The 5259-nt window shown below is 65.7% G+C and overlaps 1 long non-coding RNA gene across 1 annotated transcript; it reads left to right on the top strand.

Annotated features, from left to right (window-relative positions):
* The first annotated feature begins 6 nt into the window (after positions 1 to 6).
* LOC105310478 lies at positions 7 to 5223 on the top strand. Its single transcript, XR_897506.2, has 3 exons — positions 7 to 83; positions 3861 to 3925; positions 5100 to 5223. It is a non-coding gene; the product is annotated as an uncharacterized LOC105310478 (long non-coding RNA).
* Positions 5224 to 5259: the final 36 nt, after the last annotated feature.

Genomic DNA, 5259 nt, shown 5'->3' with positions numbered 1-5259 from the left:
GCCCTAAAGCTCTACGTGTCGTCTGACCTGGGGAAGAAATGGACGCTTCTGCAGGAGCGAGTGACCAAAGACCACGTGTTCTGGTAAGAGGGAGCAGGGGAGGGGACACAGCCCCACGGCCCCCCTCACTGGCCCCCCACGCCCCATCTGCGCCGGCCCTGCCCTCCTTGCCCAGGGGGCCCTCCAGAGGGTCTTTCTGCTCTGCCGGGGCCCTGGTGTCCCTCGGCCCCGCGTGCACGTGGCACTGGTGGCAGACACTGCTGGCCCCTCGCTGTGTTCTTGTGGGCGCCGATCGGCCAGCTCTTGGAGCCACTGTGTAGTCTCACCGCACCAGCGAGGACACGTGGGAGGAGGGGCGAGGTCCACGAGGACAGGCGCTTGCCGGAGTGGGGGACGGGCAGGGACCGGAAGTGAGTGCCGTCTCGGAGCCCACGCCGCCCGTCTGCTCAACCGCCTTTGGCGATGCGTGCAGCTGCTCTTTCTTCTTCCTACCGAGTGGCTCGCTCTCACGCACGCTCACACTTGCACGCACACACGCTCACACACACGTACACACATACACATGCACACACTCGCACACTCGCGCACGTGCTCACACATGTTCACACAGTGCTCACACATGTTCACACATGCACGCATACATGCTCAAAACATGCGCATACACATTCACACATGCACGCACACACGCTCACACACGCACACACATACACATACACACTCACACACACTCACACACACGCACACATGTTCACACATGCATGTGCACACATGTTCACACATGCACACACACGGACACACATACAGATGCACACACACGCTCACACACACATGCTCTCACACACGTACACACATACACGTGCACACACGTTCACACATGCACGCACACTCACACACGTATACACATGCACACACGCTCGCACACGTACATACATACACACACTCTCGCACACACATACACATGCTCTCACACACACTCGTACACTCGCACACACACGTTCATGCATGCACACATTCATACATGCACGCACGCACACATGCTCACACGCACACACACGTGCACACACACACCTCATTTGTGCAACTCGCTATGCACGGGCCCCTCCAGCGGGGGGGCCATGGAAACCGCTCCCTGCCCCGCCCTCGCTCATGGCCGTGTTGGTGCTCAGTGTGGTCGGGGTGCGGTACCTGACTATGACCACGAGGCCGAAGGGAGCCTTTGTCTCCCTGGAATACTGGCTCCTGCTGTGCGGGCCTTTCCCGGGGGAGGAGTGATGGCCCCCACGTGGCCACTCACGGGAGGGCTGGTTCCTTCCTCGGAAACTGGAATGCTGCATCGGTCACCAGCTCATCACCGATGTCAACCGCTGGTCCCGAGGGCTCACAGGAGGTTGGGTTTCTGAGCCGGGTGGATGGGGACATAGTGGAGCTGCGAGCTCAGCCTCGGTGGGTCCAGGTGGCCTTGCGGGTCTCAGGAGGCATCCCTGCAGTGGGGACCTACTGAGTTCCAGGCCCCCACGGGCACTTGGCCGTCACCCTCCGGCTAGCGTCCCGGCGGCTGGCACGAAATCAGAGTCGTGGCTGCTCGTCACGGTTGCTGTCCGCCTGCCAGGCGCCAGTGAGGGGCTGAGTGCCCCGTCTGTGAAAGCCACACGGCAGCCCCTGATCATCTCCCCACACGCTGCAGAAGGGGAAACTGAGGCTCAGAGAGGCTAGGCCCAGAAGCAGCAGCACGAGCTGTGGCCGCACCTGCGCGTGGCCCGTGACCATGCCGCTGGCCACTCTGCCAGTTCGGTCTGGCCGCCTGCATGTCCCCAGGTGTCCCCTGTCACTTCCCCAGGAGAACCTCCGCCTTCCTCTCCCTGCAGCTGCAGTGCTGTCCGGTGTGGGCCCGTGGGAGACGGGGAGGGGTGAGCAGGAGGCCACCCACCACGGGCTCGGTGTGGCCCTGGCACACCCCAGAGCAGCGGTCTGCTCCTCACCGCCCAGAGCTTGGGGCTCGGGCTGAGGGCCAGCTCACGCGACGGGGGCCGGGCCCAACCTTCTCCAGACGCTGTCTTTGGGGACCTTGCGGGACAGGAAGGCACAGGGGTTGGCACTGGTGTTTCCCGCGGGGAGCCAGCCTCTACTGGAGGTGCCGTAAGGGCAGAGCTTCTCGTGGTCCTGTGAGCCAGGGCCTCTGGGGACCAGGCCTCAGGCCACTGCGCTCCCTTAGCCGGCCCAGGCCTGATGTGGGCAGGTGGGAGGCGCTTCCCTGGGGGAGCGAGAGAGTGGAGAATGGGAGAGGTAGCAGGTGCATCCTGGAGGGCGGTGGAGGGAGTGGCTGGGTGAGTGAGTGCGTGAGCGGTTGGCTGGTGTCATTACCCTCACTCTCCAGGTGGCAGATTGTCAGACTAAAATTCCAAATGCGCAGCTGAGGGCCCTGGCCAGCGATCCTGGTAAAGGAGACCATGTCCGTCTTTGTGCAGAAAAGAGGGGGAAAGGTCAGCCGGGAGACCCCCCTCCGCGAGCTGGCAGATGCTCCGTTCACAGGAGCCTGAATCGCCTTGACCGAGACCCCTCCCCCAGGGCCGGAGTGGCTGGTGCTGGTGCCCGGGGCCTGGACTGAGTGCCCCACGGGGACGCCCAGCCCGCTCGCCACAGAGTGTCCGCAGCCCGTGGCACGCACACTCACAGGTTTCTCCTGTCCCCTGGCCACCTAGGGTCGCCCGTTCCCTGGAGGAGGTGAAGCAGATGGGAACTCTGGTGCCACCGCTGTTGGGGGGTGGCCGAGAGCGGGGAGGGGCCGACGTGGTGGGGATGTTGGTGATGGGGGAGGGGTCGCTGGAGACCGCTCTGCGGGGACAGCCCATGGCCTGCGTGGACACCGTGGGGACACACCCCAGGGGGGACAGCGTGCCTGTCCTGGGTGCCAGGTGACCGGGGAAGTGACCTCCGCGTCCTGGCTGTTTGCCCTTGGTCAGAGTCGCTGTGCCGTGTAGCTCGGTGTCCGTGGCGGGCCGGCCGGCGTGACAGCCACACTGCAGGAGCGCCATTCCTGAGAGGCCGAGGTTCTGAGGGGCCAGCGTGGTCTAGAGAGCGGTGGGTAGAAGACAGTCCAGTTGACACAGGACACAGTGAGGACTGGACCCCCGGCCAGGTCGTCGCTCAGGCCCCTCCCAGCGGGAGCGCCTGCTTTGCATCCCCTGGGAGCTGGCCCTGTGCAGGGCGGGCTCCGGGTTCAGCCCAGGAGCAGCTGGCCTGGTCCCCGCTACCTGGAGGACGTGGCCTGCACAGCTGTGGCCCCAGGAAGACCCTCCCATCCCCTCCCACCAGGTGTCCTTCAACGCTCTGTGGGCCCCCGATCCCCGCTGCGTCCCAGCTGCTGTCTGAGCCCCTCGACCACCATCGTCACGGGGCGGGGTCCGCGGCTCCTTCCCAGGGCGACTGGGATGGGTGGCGTGGCAGGGCGTGTTGGGGTGACGGAGAGGGCCCCGGCCGGAAGCCTGACTCTGCCCTCGGCTCCGCGGCCCTTGGGGCAGCTGCTTTGCTCCTCCGAGCACAAGCAGGGGGCTGTCCCAGGCCTGCCCCGGCCTCCTAAGGTCGTTCGGGTCATTCCCATAACTCGCGGGACTTCTGTGAAAGTCTTTTGTAGAGAGGACTGGCTAGAGCGCTGAGCCGGCGCAGGCCCCGCCAGGCAGAAGCCCGGCCGCCTCCCGGGAGTACCAGGCGCTCGGGGGAGACCGCGGCCTCCGACCCACAGAGCACGACTGTCCTCAGTCCCGCGAGGCCACGCAGCTGCACGCGTGCGGGACACTGGTGCTGGCACCGTGCTGGGCTTGGGGACCCGATCCCCGCCCCAGCCTGAGCCTGTTCTTTTCCAGGGCTGTGTCTGGGGTGGACGCCGACCCTGACCTGGTCCACATGGAAGTCCAGGACCTCGGAGGAGGTAAGCCGGGCTAGGCCGAGCTCCGTGGAGGGTGATCGGGGGCCTGGCCAGAGCAGAGGCGCTGGTGCCAGCTCCCAGCCCGCCACGTGCTGGCCACGTGAGCCTGGGCAGCACCCTCCCCTCCCTGCACTGCGACTGGGAGCGGTCAGCCACATGGTGCCCGGCGCGGGCGTCGTGGGTGAGGACGTCACAGCTCTGGGCAGTGGACAGGGCTGCCGCTGGGTCCCCTTCCCGTTGCCGAGCCCCAGGCTCTTCCCCGCAGGCATCGCTGTCGGTCCTTCCGCCTCCCCTCCTGGCCGTGTGGGTGGGAACGTCTTCCTGGCTGCTCAAGAGCAGCCACAGCGAGTGTGTGACCACAGACCGGCAGGTGCGGTAGCTCGGGGCTTTGGTCTCGCCGCGCCACAGGGGTGGCCTGTCTGTCTGGTCGGCGCCAGGCCTGGTGACACACCAAAGTTCTGGCCGTGGCAGGATGAGCAGGGGACGAGTAAGTGGACGAGCAGGTGACCGAGCGAGCGAGCGGCTTGCCACCTTTGAGTCTGGCCTAGGCTGGTCCCACCACGTGTCCAGCCAGCGAGCCCGTGACAGGAAGTTCGGTGTTGCCACAGGGAGTGACTAGGCCGTTTAGAGGGGAAGGGACAGGGCCGTGCCTGACCAGGTGCCCGCGCTGTGCCACGTCTCTCCAGACCCCCGGCAACTCCCCAAGCGGGGATCGAGACCCGTTTACAGTGGCAAGACTGAAGCCGAGGTCGTCCTGCTGCTGGATCAGGGCCTGGGTCCCCGGCCCCTCAGCTCCCCATGGTGCCTGCCACCCAGGCTGTGGGCGGGACACACCCCAAAGCTGCTGATGTCAGCAGGCCTTGTGCCGTGCTGTAGACGGGTTCCCAACCCGTCCCTCAGCCTCAGCCTCCTCACATGGGGCCACGGTGGCTTCCTGAAGGTTCAGGAGCTCTTGGCAGCAGAGTGCTGGCACAGAGCCGCCCCACACAGCAGCAGCTGGGACCACGGGCAAGCCCCCTAAAACTCCGCCCCGCCCGCACACCCCGCAGCGTCGGCATGCGGCAGAGGCAAGGATGCCCGGTGGGCGGTGTCCCAGGCGCCCGGCCCCCAGCTGGGCTCTGAACAGCAGGGATACCGCACGCCTCACGGCCCGGTGGCCGGCCCTTCTCTCTTGCAGGTTCCCGGTATGTCACCTGCCAGATCCACAATTGCTCCGCCAAGACACTGACGGCCCCGTTTGCGGGCCCCATCGACCACGGCTCCCTGACTATGCAGGACGATTACATCTTCTTTAAGGTACCGTCGCCCGTGGGCTCCTGGGACCTGGCACTAGGTGA

The sequence above is a fragment of the Pteropus vampyrus genome, unplaced genomic scaffold, assembly GCF_000151845.1.
Source record: "Pteropus vampyrus isolate Shadow unplaced genomic scaffold, Pvam_2.0 Scaffold4286, whole genome shotgun sequence".
NCBI lineage: Eukaryota > Metazoa > Chordata > Mammalia > Chiroptera > Pteropodidae > Pteropus > Pteropus vampyrus.
This window is presented reverse-complemented; position numbering and strand designations above follow the sequence as displayed.